Source organism: Apium graveolens, chromosome 4 (assembly GCF_009905375.1).
Source record: "Apium graveolens cultivar Ventura chromosome 4, ASM990537v1, whole genome shotgun sequence".
In the NCBI taxonomy this organism is placed as follows: Eukaryota; Viridiplantae; Streptophyta; class Magnoliopsida; order Apiales; family Apiaceae; genus Apium; species Apium graveolens.
In genome coordinates, this window is record NC_133650.1 from 94,705,424 (window position 1) to 94,724,659 (window position 19,236).

Here is a 19,236-nt window from a genome sequence, read left to right on the forward strand (position 1 = left end):
TCTGTGTTTATATACTACACAGTTACAAGATAATCGCTAATTGATATGGAATATAATTCTACTTCCTAAAACATATCAATCAGATATCTTTTCTTCCAAGTATTCCATTCTTCACGGAACTCCTTCTTCATGCATATCTCTTCTTATGTTTATCTTGATCTTTTTTCCTTTAATCAGCTACTGTCCTTATCTGATCGTCCTTCAGCACTTAAGTTCTGATATCTAACTTCTGATGATTATCTCCTAATAATATAAGTACTGATATCCTTAAGTCCTGACTTCCAGTATAAGTACTGATCAACAGTTAAGTACTGATTTGTCCTGTTAAGTAAGATCTGAAATCTAAACATAAATTATATTAGCCATGACATTATCAAATATATCTAACAATCTCCCCCAACTTGTAAATTAGCATAATATACAAGTTTAACAGATATTTGATGATGTCAAAAATATTAAGTACAAATGCATGAGAATTAGACTAGATAACTACAACTTACAGTCCTTAAAGCTTTACCAATATTCAACTTCTGATAACAACTTCAGTCTGTACAAATATCAGAATTTAAGCAGTTGTAGATCTTCGACTTGGCTTCATCATCTGATCTCTCTGATGTCAGGAGTTGTTCTGAGATAGTTCTTCAACAAACATTTCTCAGCATATCTGAGTTTATCAATCATTCTCCTTTTGGCATCTTTAAGCTCTGCAGTATCTTCACCAATTTGAAAGATTGCAGCTCTGAGATCATTGATCTTTGCTTTTCTTATATCCTGATCCAGTCTGATCAAATAAGCTTTATCAGACTCAAAATTGAATTCAACAGCCCTGTACCCCAGAAAGGTAGTTATAATCTTAGCAGTGTTGGGCTTCATTTCAACTATATCACCATTGTGATCTCTGTACTTTGGAACGTATGTGCTGTCAGACTTAACAGAATAAAGCCTTTTCTGTCTCTGAATCTGTTCTTTTAAATAGTTTGCAGCAGTTCCTGTTATTCTGTCATCCACTTGAAGTAAGAAAAGTACATGCTCCAATTCTTCAAAATACTTCAATGGAATGGCATTTTGTCTTATATGATAAACCCTACCATCTGTCATAAAATACAACAAGATGTATTCTTTCAAGTAGGTATGGTAAACCATCTGTACAGATTCTAGTTGATTCAATCTCTCAGGAGTTGCTCCAATACCTGGTTCACTCAAGGAAGTTGGATCATTGGTAGTGTTATATATTCTTCTTTCATCAGCACTTCCCAATCCAGTTTTATCTCTTGCTTCCTTTCCAGTAACTACTCTTGCTTCAAAACCACTTGCAGTAGTCTTCAAAGGTTGAGTCTGTTTTGCTTTAGTGAATCCTGGTAGGAGTGTCTTTGGTCTATCTTCTGATATCAAGTTAACTTGAGCTATGTCAGAGGTTACTTGCTTCTTCTGAATATCAGAACTTACAATTTCTTGACTCTGAACAACTTGAGCCATATCAGAGGTTGTTTTAAGAACTTTTCTTGAAGTCAGAGCAAGATTATCCTTTTCATCAGTAATTTCTTCATCCTCAGGAGGCACATAAACCTTGATAGGTTCACCAACTTTTTCTTTACCCTTGGATCTTGGATCTATCTGCGGTTGTGATCTAGCCAATGTTGCTTCAATATGTGTCCTTTCTTTGATCACAATGCCTTTGAGTTTTGGAAGTGACTTTTTACCAGAAGCTTCAGATTTAGATGTGACTTTCTCTGATTTAAGCCTGGCTTCTTCTTTCATTAAACTCTCCAAGTCCATTCCTGGATTTTCCTGAAGAAATAACTGTCTTGACATTTCCTCATCAAGATCTAAAAGTTCATCAAAACTTATCCTTTTACCAGTAGCAGAACTTATTCTTTTCCCAGTATCAGAACTTGTCCTGTGACTAGCTTGTCTTGATGTGAATCCTCTACCTTGACTATGACCTCTACCTATTCCAGGGTTTCCTTGATCATCTTTTTCATCATCCTTTCCTGTCAGTGTCTTGTCAGTCTTGCATTTGGACTTAATTACTTTCTCCCCCTTTTTGGCAACAGCAGGTAGTAGAAGAGAGATAAGCAATTCCACTGAGGATTGGATTTCAGTCAGTTGTGATTGCTGAGAAGCTTGATTTTTCAGAATATCATCAATCTGAGCTTGTTGATGAACTTGAGTCTTCTCAATATAAGCAATCCTGTCAATGGTAGGTTGGAAGAACTTTTTCTTATCAATTTTCCAAACTTGTTCCTGTTTGATAAAGTTTTCCTGAATCTTGTGTAGCTCTGCATGAGTAGTTGAGTGAAGACCTTGTAGATGTTTAGTACTCAATGCAGTGACTCTAAGCTGGGTTTTGAAATCATCAGAATTTAACATTTCATTAGCTTTAGTCAAGTGCTCAGCAAGATGCTTTTCAGTTGGAACACATGAAACTAAGTTCCATTCCTTAGTCCACTCCTGACCTGCAGGAGTTTCACTCCAAGGTACTGGTGCTTCTCCGGTAACAAACTTCTTAACCAGTTCAGACTTTAGAATAGTCTGTTGAGGAGCATGTCCTGAAGGACCTGTTGTATCAGCATCTGCAGTTGGAGCAGCATCACCAGTATCTCCAGCATTTGCAGCATCAGAACTTACAGAATCAGTATCCTCTGATAAAATAACAGTGTGAGTAGCAATGGAGGCTTCATCATCCTCTAATTGCTGATCTTGTTCTAAGTTCTGATCAACAGCCAAATCCTGATGTTCACCTAAAGTCTGATCATCAGCATCATGATACAGAGAAGGTGTTGTTGATGACTCTGGAGTTTGAACAACATCAGTAACATGTGTTGTAGAAGGATTAGTTGCTGTTGGAGCTTCTAAGAGAATTACTTCAGGCACAACCAAGTTTTGAACATCAATATCAGCACTTGTGCCTGGATCAACAAGAGACACAGATGGTGTGGTAGCCTTTTCAGAAACAGCTTCCTTAGATGGAGTTGATGGAGAAGAAGTGACTGGAGCAAATTCCTTGTCTTGTGAGATCAGAGATTCCTGATCCCCTTCCTTAGCTGCTTCCTCTTCATCATCTGAAACTGGCCTTTTTGCCCTCTGTTTCTTGTATCTCTTTGTTGATTTGGATTCCTTGGGAGTTTCAGGAACTGTCATTCTTCTAAGCCTTTTGAGAAGCCTAGATCCCCCGATTCCAGAATCCTTCTGAGAATTCTTTTTCTCAGCTTCACCTACAACAGGTTCTGAAGAAGGAACCTATTCCTCAGTATCAGATTCATCTCTCAAGGCAATCCTCCTTCTCTTTTGAGGTGTTTGAGGAACAGTCTTTGTCCTCTTTGGCTTGGAGGATGAAGGCTTCACAGTAGGTGCTGAGGATGAGGGTTGATCAGTCTGTGAAGTGGAGAGATAGGATTTGAGATATGTCCTGAGGGTAGGTTGAGTAGAATGAGTGGTAGGTGCTGAGGATGATGATTTTTGGGTGTTTGTTGTTGGTTGGACATCAGAGTAAACAGATCTATAAGTATCAGGATCAGCATTTACTAGGATCTGTTTTACAGACTGAGGAATCTGTAATGGTCTAACCACTAATTTCTTAGTGTCAGCATTTACCAGGTCATTAAAGTAGCGTTTTGCAACTTTAAAAGGTGGGGTTGAGGAACTGACTAATTGAGGTTCATCAGTACAAAAAGTATAAATAAGTTGACAGAATCTAGCAAAATAGACAACATTCCTATCCTCTGTCATCCTATCCCCAATAAAACCAATTATACCAGTTGCAAAATCAAAATGAGTTTGATTGATAATAGCATACCCGATATGCTGACTCAGAATTGGGATAGCATCAAAATTCGAACATTTGTTCCCAAAAGCTTTGGTGATGCAGTCGAAGAAGAAGCTCCATTCTCTTCTGATATGAGCCCGTTTCAACTGCCCAAGTTTTGCCAAACTCTTTTCATACCCCAAATTTGCCATTAACTCCTGAAGAGCTGATTCTTTTGGAATTGAAAAGGTACAATCTTCTGGGAGATGTAGAGCTTTGCGTATTGTACCAGGAGTGACTGCATAAGAAGAATCACCCACTTCGAAAACAATACTGGGAGTGCCATGTTTACCACCATCATCAAAGTGCCCAGTCCGCCAAAACGTCAGAACTTATTGGCTCGAAAAGACTGAAGGCTGGGTTAATGCATACCCAATCTCACTGTATGCAAGAAGATCTTGCACAAAATGCAATTCAGATGGAGCTTCAGCATGATCAAGAATTACAGCATAGTTGTTTGGAACAAACTTAGCTCCATCAATGATTAAATCTCTAGGTGTCATGTGAAAAATTGAGATTTAAAAGTGCCTGTTAGGTGTTTGATAAAATGTCTGTATGAAAAACCAACGTGAGAGAAAGAGAGAGTAAAAGCAAGTAGAGAGAAAAAGTATGAAGGAAATAAAAGATTAAAGAAATCCTTTCTCTGTCGTACTTATACTCTAAAAAAAATGTTACCGTTGGACACCTGTCAGACATGCAGTAATAACGGATAGTTACTGGGCGCGAGAAAACAGTAATCATTACTTGCCCACTTGCCTGTTTTCAAGGAAAAACCGTTCCATTTACCCAGATATTCCATTAATCAAGGTGAAACAGTTTTAATTCAAAATTGAAACCGTTCCCACTGATTTAATTATTTTTCACTGCATCATTAATATTCTGAAAAGAAATCAAGTGAAAATGACCAAGATAAATCATATGAGTAAGTACTGATAAAGGAAAGTCAGAACTTAAATTAAAACAGAATTTATATGGTCATCAGAATATCAATCAGGATTTATCAATGCATTACAAAATAACTTAGAGACAAAATCTTGAAACAAAAACAAATATTATTAATATATCAAGAGAATACATTCATGAAATGGAAATGACATCAGTACTTATACAAGATTTCCTTAAGCTACTAAACCTAACATCAACAGCCTTAGTCCTAGCTCAAGAAGCAGGGCAAGGCTGATGATGAAGAAAAACAGGAAGAAGACGAGATTAAATCATTTCTTCTTCCTACTCTCGACAAACAGAATGGCGAGTCGGATGATACGCTCTTGCTGGCGGAGAGCTTCCAGCCTTTGCTCCTCCAATCGCTCCAGATGGCGATGGTAGTCCATATAGAAGAACAGGAGGTGGGTCAGTACCTCCTGTGGGACAGAGTCCCATATCTCCTCAGGAATGGCCGTGACGTGCCATTCCTGCTGCCAGTCGGCACAGCTTAGCTCCATATTGAAGTTTTGGTAGTTCAAAAACATGTTGTATCTGACCATTGTGTTTTTGAAAGAAAAAGTATGAAGGTAAGTTTGTGAGAAAGAGTTTGATGGGAAGGCTGATGTGAAGAGGCTGTTTATATAGGCAAGAGAATGCCAGGAGACGTAAAGGTTTTTAATGCTGACAGGTAGAATTAATTCTACCTCGTTTCCCCAGACTTGGAAAAAGAATAACATTCATTGGAAGGAGAAAACATGGTTGAATGCGCACAAGACACAAGTAAAAGTTGACTGTTCAAGTACGAGTACCATTAATCCTAACCATAGTGACTATTAATCTTCCACTTCACATGTTCTAGTTTGTACCGAGACTGTTAGCAAATTTTATCCACAGATAAGTCAAGTAAAGAATTTAGAATGTAATATCAGAACTTAGACTTATTTCAGAACTTAACAGTCATCAGAACATAATTTCTTAACTCGAAAAAAAAATGTTTATCTGAGTAAATCCTCATACAAGTTCTGAGTTATACTCTTCAGAACTTAATCTTCAGAATATGCAACCAGAACTTGTCCTCAGAATTAGTGCAAGGTGACACAATGACTGTTTATCTAAAATAATATAGACCACCACAGTAATTTTCATCATTCAGATGGAGTGATTAGTGTGTGCATTAAGCTAAATTTCAGACAAGGAGTAAAGTTTGATTCACTTCAGTACATCTTAGAAATAAGGCATAACTAAAATTTTGCTAAAGAGCTGTCATTATCCTGAAACCTACTGATGAATGAGTTCATGCTTGAGTCCACCTCAACTGTTTGTGCTAATTTTATGCATCTTTTTAAATTCTATTTTACAGTGGCTTCTCAGTGTAAGTGAGTCACGACTGCTTATCAGAATTTATGCTATTATCAGAGTATTTCTCTAGTAATCATAGAGTGTGAAAAGTCACCAAGAAAATATTTTGCTTTTCTAATGCATATTTACTTAATACCAGCAATGCACTTGGGTCTTCCCTTCCACATTTTTACTCTAGATCTCAAAGGAGTACCTAATTTTATTCTTTGATCCTTTTGATTTTTCTTTTTATAAGTGAGGTTTATCAGCACTTAGTACATTCAGCAGTTTTACTAGTATCAGAACTTAATAGATGAGTAGCATTATTCTAATTTGTGACTTAGTAATAAGATAAACAAAGTAAACTCAAATAAGCTCAATTATCAGAATTTTCTTGTGTCATAAAATTTCCACAGAAATAATTACTTCTTACATGGGATCATTTGTTTATTGAAGACTACTAGGTCAGTATCTAGCACAGTTATCCTCATAGGATTGAATGGTTACTTAGACAGACATATCACTTATCAGAGTTTAGAAACATATATCAGACAACAGTCAGTACTTAAAAACATTTATCAATTAATCACAGAATACACAAAGAGATTAAATTCTGTAAATACTGATCATAAAGTCTGATAATACAGAACAAGACTAAGCAGATTTAGAGAAAGAACCTGAAATCATTCCAAGTTCATTTACCAATCTTGTAAAAGTGGCTTCACACAGTGGTTTTGTGAAGATATATGCTAGTTGTTGATCTGTTGGAACAAAGTGCAATTCCACTGTACCTTCATCCACATGTTCCCTTATGAAGTGGTACCTGATGCTGATGTGCTTTGTCATAGAGTGTTGAACTGGATTACCTGTCATAGCAATAGCACTTTGATTATCACAGTAAATAGGGATTTTGAAATATGTTAACCCATAATCCAGTAACTGTTTCTTCATCCAAAGAATCTGTGCACAACAGCTTCCTGCAGCAATATACTCTGCTTCTGCAGTTGATGTGGAAATTGACTTTTGTTTCTTGCTGAACCAAGAAACCAATCTGCCTCCAAGAAATTGGTAGCTTCCACTTGTGCTTTTCCTGTCAATTTTGCAACCTGCAAAATCTGCATCTGAGTAACCTATTAGTTTAAAATCTGATTCTCTAGGATACCATAATCCCAGATCAGCTGTTCCTTTAAGATACTTAAAGATTCTTTTTACAGCTGTTAAGTGAGGTTCTCTTGGATCTGCTTGAAATCTTGCACAAAGACAGGTAGCATACATGATATCAGGTCTACTAGCAGTTAGATAGAGTAGAGAGCCAATCATACCTCTGTAATTAGTAATATCTACTGATTTACCAGTATCCTTATCCAGTTTTGTTGCAGTGGCCATGGGAGTGGATGCACTTGAACAATCTTGCATTCTGAATTTCTTTAGCAAGTTTCTGGTGTACTTAGTTTGACAAATAAAAGTGCCTTCTTCATTCTGTTTGACTTGAAGGCCCAGAAAATAGCTAAGTTCCCCCATCATACTCATCTGATATCTTGACTGCATCAGTTTGGCAAACTTCTTGCAAAGTCTGTTATTTGTAGACCCAAAAATGATATCATCAACATAAATCTGGACCAGAAGTAAGTCCTTTCCATGGTTGAGGTAGAACAGTGTTTTGTCTATTGTTCCTCTGTTGAATCCACTTTCCAGAAGAAACTGAGCTAAAGTCTCATACCATGCCCTAGGAGCTTGCTTAAGTCCATAAAGTGCTTTTTCAAGCCTGTAGACATAATCTGGATGTTTGGAATCTACAAAGCCTGGAGGTTGTTCAACATATACCTCCTCCTTCAATTCTCCATTGAGAAAAGCACTTTTCACATCCATTTGAAAGACAATAAACTTTTTGTGAGCAGCATAAGCCAAAAATATCCTTATGGCTTCTAACCTAGCAACTGGTGCAAATGTTTCATCATAATCAATTCCCTCCTGTTGAGAATATCCTTTTGCAACCAGCCTTGCCTTATTCCTTGTAATTATGCCATCACTGTCAGTTTTGTTTCTGAATACCCACTTTGTACCAACAACAGATCTATTCTTTGGTCTTGGCACTAGGGTCCAGACTTTGTTTCTTTTAAATTCATTCAACTCTTCCTGCATTGCTTGCACCCAATCAGCATCTTGAAGAGCTTCTTCCACTTTCTTTGGCTCAGTCTGAGAGAGAAAAGAATTGTAAAGACATTCATTTGAAGTACCTGTTCGAGTTCTGACACCTACATCAGGATTTCCAATTATCAAATCAGGTGTATGTGATTTTGTCCACTTCCTTGCAGATGGAAGCTTTTCTCTAGAACTGGATGTTCCCCCATGATCCATGTTATCTTCATTTTCATTTTCTGATGCTCCCCCTGAAACTATGCTCTCTGAGTTGGATTCTTCAGTATTTAGATTTTCAGCACTATCAGAACTTGGCTTATCAGAACTTGACGAATCAGAACTTGAAGAGCCAGATGTATGTTCTGATATTTCTTGAGATGTGGTAAGATCTTGAGTATGGTCCCCCTGCATAGGTGCATCTTCCTTTGACGTAGTCACCACAGTTTCAATAACATCAGAGTTTAATCCATCAGAATTTACAGTATCAAGACTTAGATTGTCAGGATTTTCAGTATCAGAATTTGAGTCTTCATTTTCAAATCTCAGCTGATCATGGTCAATAAAATCTTCAAGACCAGTAATCTTCTTGTCATCAAAAGAGACATTGATAGATTCCATGACCACTTTTGTTCTTAAATTATAGACTCTGAAGGCTTTTGTGGAAAGTGGATATCCAACAAAGATTCCTTCATCAGCTTTTAGATCAAACTTGGATAGCTGTTCAGGATGAGTCTTGAGAACAAAACACTTGCATCCAAATACATGAAAGTATTTCAGATTTGGCTTCTTTTTCTTCACCATCTCATATGGTGTTTTTCCATGCTTGTTAATGAGTGTTGCATTTGGAGTAAAACAAGCAGTCTGCACAGCTTCAGCCCAGAAATAGGTTGGAAGCTTTGCTTCTTCAAGCATTATACGTACAGCTTCAATGAGAGTTCTATTCTTCCTTTCAATAACTCCATTTTGCTGTGGAGTTCTAGGAGCAGAAAATTCCTGCTTTATTCCATGGTTTTTGCAGAACTCTTCCATCATCAAATTCTTGAACTCAGTGCCATTATCACTCCTTAAGATTTTCACAGAATCTTTGACCAATTTATCCAGATGTTTGACATGATCAATCAAGATAGATGCAGTTTCACTTTTTATGTGCAAGAAATACACCGATGTGTATCTGGTGAACTCATCCACTATGACCAATGCATATTTCTTCTTTACAATAGACATGACATTCACTGGACCAAATAGATCAACATGTAGTAGATGATAAGGATCAAGAATTGATGATTCAATCTTGCTCTTAAAAGAAGATTTTCTTTGTTTGGCTTTCTGACAGGAATCACAAAGGCCATTAGGAGCAAATACTGACTTTGGCAGTCCTCTCACAAGATTTTTCTTGACCAGTTCATTTATATTGTTGAAATTTAAATGAGAGAGTTTCTTGTGCCAATTCCAGCTTTCTTCAATTGATGCTCTACTCATCAGACAAATTGCAGAACCATCAGTACTTGTTGAAAGCTTAGCTTCATAAATGTTACCACGCCTGTATCCTTTCAGAACAACTTTGCCTTTAGATTTATTCACAATTTCACAGTGTTCTTCAAAGAAATCAACATGATAACCTCTATCACAGATTTGACTTATACTCAGCAGATTGTGTTTAAGTCCTGAGACCAGAGCTACTTTTTTAATTATGACATTTCCAAGATTGATATTGCCATATCCCAATGTTTTTCCAATGTTGCCATCTCCATAAGAAACACTTGGGCCAGCTTTCTCCACAAAGTCTGATAGCAGGGCCTTATTTCCAGTCATATATCCTGAACATCCACTGTCCAGAACTAGAATATTTTTTCTGTTGCCCTGCAATCACAAAGACCACTAATTATTAGTTTTAAGGACCCAGACTTGCTTGGATCCTTTGGCCTTATTAAGTTTGTTAACATTTGCAGCGGATTTAGCATCAGAGTTTATGTTAACATTTTTCTTATCAGAACTTACACTATCAGACTTTGAATCAGAATTTACACTAGAAGGAACAATGGAAACCTTCTTCAAAGAAGGTTTTATTTGATAATAATCATAGTACAAACTATGATATTCCTTACAAGTATAAATGGAATGCCATAAACTACCACAATGAAAACAAGGATTTTGTGGTTTGTATCTAACAGACTGACTCTTAACTCCTGATTTTGAAGGTAAGGAGTTAATATTCTTATTCTTCCTGCAAAAAGAAGCCAGATGGTTAGAACTTCCACAGTTATGACATGTTTTCCTAGGAGCATCAGGAACAGGTTTATAATCATTGCTTTTATTCACACCTTCCTTTCCATTCCTATTTTTCCTAGGTGATTTTACCTTGTTTGCATTCTTAACATCTTTCAGCTTATGCTTAAGCTGCTTCTTTGTCATTAAGCCTATGTTCACTTCAGCTGTCTTTTCCTGTTTTAGTTTGTCAGAAGTTAATTCCTCTTTAACTTTTGATTTCTCATTTTCAGACTTTACAGTTACAAACTTAACAGGTTTTAACTTTGGCTTTTGTTTAACAACATGCTTAATTTATTCAGTTCCTTTATCATTCTTATCTTCTCCATAACCTAAGCCCTCTTTCCAGTTTCCACTACTTAGCAAATTTTGAGTTGTTTTGCCAGAGTTAGTCCAAGTCCTGATAATCTCTCTTTCCTTATCTAACTCAGTTTTTAGAGATTCATTCATTTTTAGCTCTTCATCCCTAACATAAAAAACATCATCTCTATCCTTCTGAGTTTGATGGAACATGACTAACTCTTTTTCTAAGAAATCATTTCTTTTCTTAAAAGCAAGATTTTCAGAAGTTAATCTTTCACATGTTAAAGTTTGATCTCTATAACTAACAAACATGGTTTTAAGATATCTTCTCAACTCATTAATATCATCAGTATGAAAAGCATAAGTAGTCTGAGGTACCTTTGTTTCAGCAGCTTCAGAACTGCTCTCAGCACTTTCTTTATCAGCATTTGCCATCAATGCATAGTTCTCCTCACTTTCAGAGTCTGAGGTGTCTGTCCAGCTTTTCTGCTTTGTGACAAGAGCCTTGCCTTTATCACCCTTTGCCTTCTTGCAATCAGGAGATATGTGGCCTTTCTCACCACAGTTATAGCATTTAACATTTGTATAATCTCCTCTGTCAGACTTTCCTCCTCTGCCTTCAGATCTTCTGAAATTCTTCTTATCAGAACTTATGCCTTTCCTGGAAAACTTCTTTCCCTTCCTGAACTTCCTGTATGCAATCTTTGTGATTCCTTTCACCATAAAAGCACACAGCTTCATCATCTCCTCATCAGCATCAGTCTCAGGCAAGCTTTGAGAATCTGAGTCATCATTACTTTCAGAACTTGATGACTCAGTTTCAGACTTTATGAAAAGAGCTTTACCCTTGTCTTTCCTTGAGGAAGCTTCTTTGGGGGATTCTTCTTCAGCCTTAAGAGCAACTGTCCTTGACTTTCCTTCTTTCCTCTTGCTTCTTTGTTCCATCTCAAGTTCATGAGTCTTGAGCATTCCATAGATTTCATCAAGAGTTGTTTCATCAAGATTGTAGTTGTCTCTTATTGTCGTTGCCTTCAAATCCCAGCATTCAGGAAGAGCTAACAGGAATTTAAGGTTTGAATCTTCAAGATCATACTCTTTATCAACCAATGACAAATCATTCAAAAGTTTGACAAATCTATCTTATAAATCATTCAATGACTCATTAGTCTTTGAGTCAAAATGTTCATACTCTTGAGTGAGTATTGTCTTCCTGTTCTTCTTAATTGTGTCAGTTCCCTGACACCTTGTTTCCAGAGCATCCCATATCTCCTTAGCAGTCTTGCAGTTGATTACCCTGTTTGACATTACATTATCAATGGCACTATGCAGTAAGTGTCGTACCTTAGCATCCTTAGCAATTGATGCTATATCTTCAGCAGTATAATCACTCTTCTCCTTTGGTACGGTCTTTGCTGCTTCACCTGCAACTGCAACAACGAGCTTGGTTGGTTTGTGAGGCCCTTCCTTGATTCTATCAAGGTATTCTGGATATGTTGCTTCCAGGAACATGGTCATCCTTACCTTCCATATGGGATATTCAGATGGTCTCAGTATGGGAACTCTGATAGTCTCATACCGACTTTGAATTTGTGTCTTTGGAGGTTCTTCAGTTTTGGTAGGCTTAGTTGGAGTTTCTGTGTCAGACATGATTGTGTTTGGATCTTTAACTGTATGTGTGTTAACAGATTAGCTCTGATACTACTTGTTAGGTCACACACACTGTAGAGGGGGGTGAATACAATGTATAATACAATCAAATCGAACTTTAATATATTAAGTAACAGAAAACAAACTTTATTGAAACAATAAACTCTGTTACAGTATGGAACTGTTACCTCTCAGTGATGAACAAATACCACGAGAGCTGTTAGGGTTACAATGTATAATCTTCTCGAATATGATAACACTTATAGTGTAAACCCTATGTCTGTGTTTATATACTACACAGTTACAAGATAATCGCTAATTGATATGGAATATAATTCTGCTTCCTAAAACATATCAATCAGATATCTTTTATTCCAAGTATTCCATTCTTCACGAAACTCCTTCTTCATGCATATCTCTTCTTATGTTTATCTTGATCTTCTTTTCTTTAATCAGCTATTGTCCTTATCTGATCGTCCTTCAGCACTTAAGTTCTGATATCTAACTTCTGATGATTATCTCCTGATAATATAAGTACTGATATCCTTAAGTCCTGACTTCCAGTATAAGTATTGATCAACAGTTAAGTACTGATTTGTCCTGTTAAGTAAGATCTGAAATCTAAACATAAATTATATTAGCCATGACATTATCAAATATATCTAACATAAGTACCTTGTTGTCATTGATTCAAAACCCCTAGAATTTCATCTTGTTTATCCTTGATTCATTTCCTTAACTTTGAATTCTTGAAATTGAATCTAAGAATGAGTTTCGACTTGAAAGAGTCCGAATGATTTCATATTCTTGGTAATGATAAAATAAATTTAGAAAACCTACTTTTTCCAACTCAAGGTTTTCCAAAGAATTCCTGATGGATTGGATTGCACGTAAGTGGCTTGTGGGACTAGTCCAGTCATTGTAAGAGGCTAGCGGGGCTAGTCCAGTTTAAGGCTGAAATTATGCCGTATGGTACCTTAAAGACCGGATGGAGGTCGGTACGGGCTGATCACCCGTATTATAATGAAATGAAAAGATAAAGTGGTCCAATCAAGGGTTCTATATTGATTTTAAACAAAAGGAATTGAAACTTCCTACTCAGTAATTGATTCTTTGAAAAAAAAATGAAAATGGTTTATATTGCTTTGAAAAGAGTCGATTGTGATATTGTGAAGCTTAAAGCTCGTGAACCCTGATTTTAATCTGTTGATCATATAATTGGTTCCATATAGTGAAATATTGTTGCTTTCCTTTCTGAAAGATCTGTTTTGATCCTTTAATGATTTGTGATGAATGTCGGCTTTCACCCTGCTTCGAGCCTTGTTCCTTGAAAGCCCCACATTTTTCCTTCATAAACCCTTTCATAACCCGAAAGATGGAAATCCGCCACCTAGAATAAATAATGTAGAATGCCCTGAGATTGGTAAAGTATATTGCGGATTTTATATCGTAGAACTGCTTTATAGTTACTTGCTGAGTTTTATAGTCATATGTTTTATTTTAATCTAACCATGGCAGTTAAGCAAGAAGATGGCCAGGCTTAGGTGCACTGCTCTTAAGAGCGTACTTGGTGGTCCCTACCGTGTTGAGGGCTTCCGGTTGCTAGAGCAAGTAGTGGTGTTTTTGAGTGAGAAAGCGCTTAGCCAGAAGGTTGTAAAGATACAATGGGTTATCTGTCGGTTCCAAGCCAAAATCGCTTATGTTTATTTAATATTATTTTGGGGTTGTAAGTTATATTTTATGGTTGGTAGTTATAATCTTGTCTCATACTTTATCCTGTTTGATCATGTTAGTAGTTAATCAGGGTTTATCCTTATTTAATTATTAGATTAAAGGTATGTGGGTCCTGATTTCCTAACCTCGAGATTGAGGGCGTCACAAGTTGGTATCAGAGCTACAGGATCTAGTCCCTGAGACAAGTTAGGATTAAAAAGGGTATTTTGGGTATATTTATATCGCGAGAGAGTTCAACTCATATAGAGTTGAGTTAGACTATTAGGTATAGTCTAAGGAAAGTGTGTATTAGTTAAAGTGGAAACTAGAGTTAGGGTGTGAGTTAGTTGGAAGCTTTATTTAACCCTAACATTGTTTCTTGGTTGCTGTTTTGTATTTTCTCTCAGGATCCCAGTAGTGGTAGTGATTCAGATTCTGAGATTAGTTTGACCGGTACCCCAGTGGACCCCATTCCACCCTCTCTAGAGGAGCCTGTGTATGTTAGTTCAGACCCAGAGGGGGATCCCTCTGAGAGGAGTGAGATCCCTATGCAGATTTCACCCTTAAGGCCAGATTCAGAGACCCCTGCCCCTGAGCCAGATTTTGAGATGCCTAAGACTGTACCTGTCAGTGTTGGTGGCAAGTTAGCCCAGGACCGAGACTTTGTTTACTCCCGTATTCCTGAGTTGGGAGCTTTGGTGGATAGGTTGATTCGAGACTCTAGGTAGAGGACTTTAGTAGTGATGGAGGAGTGGAGAGCTAGGATTCAGTTGATGGAGCAGGTTGCCCGGAGGAGATTGGATGAGGGACCATCCACTAGTGATGCTGATGCTGAGGGCCGGAGGCTGCATAAGATCATTCGCTGGATGTTGGTTATGTTGAGAGAGATTCTGGATGACTAGCTTCTAGGCGGGACTGTTGGTTGAGCACGTAGTTGTTGTTCTTCAGCGCTGGTAGGCTTTGGGATGCTTGGTCAGATGTCGGGATCCCTTTTTCATTTGTTATGATGTATTTCGGAACATTGTAGCAGTAGTTGTTAGAAGTTAGGGGTAGATAGGGGGATATTTTCCAGTTTATCCTCTGTTTAACCCTGCTATATTATTGTACCTTATTTGAAAACTTCTGGTAACCAGAATTTTCTTTATGTACCCTTTGTTTAAATAAATCCATTATCTTGTTTTCCATTGTGCACCCTAAAGATCTGCATGAACTGTTCTAAATACCATATTTTCGTATAACCATGTTTAAAACTCGTAATACCCTATCCCGTGCCATGAGAAAACAACACTGATATGAGAATTATGTAGTAATAGGATTACATGTGCAAAATTGGGTAAAGCTTAAAACCCGCAAAAAGATTTCATAATAAAATGTTGTTGTATATATGCCATGCTATCGTATTGCTAAATAATTGCTCAATCAGGTTTGTAAGAAATGGCCAACTCACCAGATCACCAAGAAGAAGAAATACCAACCCAAGACCCAGAAGTAAACCCAGAAACCACCATGATGAGCAGACTTGCTCAGCTTTTGCAACAACCTGTGGCCCCTAAAGTTGGAAACTTCAAACACTTTCAATCTGTTCATCCCCTAGAATTCTTAGGTTTGCCAGACCTGATTAAAGCACAACCGTGGTTAAGAGAAATGGAAAAAGCTTTTCAGTTAGTAGAAGTTAAGGACGACAAGAAAGCTCAGTATGAGAGTTATTACCTTAAAAATGAAGCGAGTTTCTTGTGGGAGTCTTCGAAAGCGTTGTTGGAAGGAAAGGACTTAACATGGGAGAAGTTCACTGAGATTTTTTTGGAGAAGTATTTGCCGAGTTATATGCAAGATCAGCCGGAGATGAAATTTCTGGACCTTAGACAAGAAGATATGTCGGTAGCGGAGTATGAAGTGAAATTTTCTGAGCTGTCTAGGTTCGTACCTGAGTATGTAAATACAGAGACAAAGAAGGCTAAGAGGTTCCCACATGGGCTTAAGCCATGGATTAGGAGTCAAGTAGCGTTGTTGGAGATCAAGAATTATGATGCCTTGGTACAAAAGGCAATGATAGTAGAAGGTGAGCGTGAAGCTGCGAGGAGAGAAAATGAAGGAAAGAAAATAAAATTTGAAAGCTTAGAGCAAGAGCAAGGAAGTTCAAAGTTTAGAGGAAAGTTTTGAAGGAATGGTGGAGGTCAGCACCAAAAGTTTCAGAAGTTTAAACCCGGTAATAAAGCCTGAAAGAACCGTTTCCAGAAAGCAGGACAACCGGGGAAGGATAACAGACCTCAGATTCAAGAATGCAAGAATTGTGGGAAGAGACACCCGGGGAGGTGTAATAAGTTGGACGTGACATGTTTCAAGTGCAACCAGAAAGGGCATTATTCTTCAGAGTGTCCAAATGGAGCAAGGAAGCCTGACTTGGCTTGTTTCAAGTGTGGAAAGGTGGGCCATATGGCCAGGAATTGCAAAGAGCCTGTTCAAAAGGCCAATGTTCTTAGGATTGCTGGACCGCCGTCTCTCCCAACACCATCAGCTCAACCCAGAGCTAGAGTTTTTAATATGACAATGAAAGATGCGGTGCAAGATGTGGACGTAGTGGCAGGTATTCTTGTTATTAACTCAGTAAAAGTATTGATGGATTCTTGAGCAACTAGATCTTTTATCTGTGAAAGTATTCTTGATAAGTTAAATTGTGTTGCGTACCCTCTGGAACCTAATTTGATTATAGAGGTAGCAAATCAAGAGAAAGTTATTGTTAATAAGATTTGCCCAGATTGTGATGTGATTATAGAAGGTCGGCACTTTTCTGCTGACTTAATTCCCTTTAAGTTAGGAGAGTTTGAGGTTATACTAGGAATGGATTGGTTGTCAAACCATGAGGCGCAAATAGAATGTAAGAGTAAGAAGGTGAAGTTAAGGACCAAGGATGGTGAGGAATTGATATTCAAAGGAAAGAGGCAAGAGAAGAAATTCCTAACGGCGATCGAGATGAGGAGATTATTACGTCAAGGATGCGAAATTTATTTGGCTCATGTTATGGATGTGGAGAAAGAATCCGTGAGGATTGAGGATATCCCAATAGTAAGAGATTTTCCAGATGTATTTCCTGATGAATTGCCGGGACTACCTCCAGATAGAGAGATCGAGTTTATGATTGATTTGGCTCCTGGAACGGAACCAGTATCTAAAGCTCCCTATCATATGGCGCCAGTCGAGATGAAGGAATTGGCCGCTCAGTTGCAAGAATTGTTGGATAAAGGAGTAATTCGGCTGAGTGTATCCCCGTGGGGCGCACCGGTGTTGTTTGTAAAGAAAAAGGATGGAAGTATGAGGTTGTGCATTGATTATCGCGAATTGAATAAGTTGACGATTAAGAATAAGTACCCTCTACCGCAGATCGATGACTTATTTGATCAATTAAAAGGAGCTTCGTGTTTCTCCAAGATTGATTTAAGATCTGGGTATCATCAATTAAAGATTAAAGCGGAAGATATACCCAAGATAGCGTTTCGAATGAGATATGGACACTTCGAGTTTTTGGTAATGGCATTTGGTTTGACGAATGCGCCAGCCGCATTTATGCATCTTATGAACAGAGTGTTCAAGCAATATTTGGATAAGTTCGTTATTGTGTTTATTGACGATATACTGATTTACTCCAAGACGGAAGAAGATCATAAGGAGCATTTAAAGATTTCTTTAGAAACTCTGAGGAAAGAGAAGCTATACGCTAAGTTTTCGAAGTGTGAATTTTGGCTAAAGGAAGTGCAATTTCTTGGTCATGTAGTTAATAAAGAAGGAATCAAAGTGGACCCAGCCAAGATAGAAGCTGTAATGAATTGGGAAATGCCCAAGACTCCTACGAAAGTCAGAAGTTTTCAGGGATTAGTTGGATACTACAAAAGGTTTGTGCAAGATTTCTCTAAGATTGCTGTCCCATTAACAAAGTTGACAAGGAAGAACGAGAAGTTTATATGGGCGGAAAAGTGCGAGGAAAACTTTCAAGAGTTAAAAAAGAGACTGGTAACTACCCCAATATTGGTGTTACCTGATGAAAAAGGAGAATTTGTAATATTCAGTGATGCTTCGTATAAAGGACTTGGATGTGTGTTAATGCAACATGGGAAGGTAATAGCATATGCGTCAAGGCAACTCAAGCCGCACGAGGAAAAGTATCCAACGGATGATTTGGAATTGGCAGCAATTGTGTTTGCCCTATACGAGGAAAAGTGCGAGATTTATACAGATCATAAGAGTTTAAAGTATATCTTCACTCAAAAGGAATTGAATATGAGACAAAGAAGGTGGTTAGAATTGATCAAAGATTATGATTGTGCGATAAACTATCATCCTGGAAAGGCAAATGTGGTAACAGACGCTCTAAGTCGCAGGGAAAGGTTGAATATGTTAACGTCATCGGAAGAATTGATCAAGGATTTTGAAAAGATGGAAATAGAAGTGCAGACTCCAAAATTTGGAGGTGAAGCTATATATGCGATGTCATTTCAACCCGAAATTTTGGAAAGAATTCGATGCTGTCAAGAGCAAGTGATGAATCGCGAAAAGGATAAGTTGACGGGAGAAGAAATTAAAGCTCAAAAGGATAAAAAAGGAATATACCGTGTTAACTCACGTATTTGGATACCTAATGTCGTGGAACTAAAGCACGAGGTTTTGCAAGAAGCGCATAACTCGAGATTTTCAATTCACCCTGGAAGTACGAAAATGTACCAGGATTTAAAAGAAAGTTATTGATGGCCAAGCATGAAAAAGGAAATTGCGGAATGGATAAGTAAGTGTTATACATGTTAAAGAGTCAAAGTGGAATATCAGAGGCCAAGCGGATTGCTTCAGCCACTGGATATACCAGAATGGAAATGGGAACATATAGCGATGGATTTCGTGGTAGGATTACCTAAAACCAAGTCCAATCATGATGCGATTTGGGTGGTAATCGATCGGTTTATAAAGTCAGCACATTTCTTGCCGATAAATAAAAGATTTTCGTTGGAAAAGTTGGTCAAATTGTATTTGGATGAGATTGTGATGCGTCACGGAGTCCCTGTATCTATCGTGTCTGATAGTGATCCAATGTTTAACTCGAGATTTTGGAGACAATT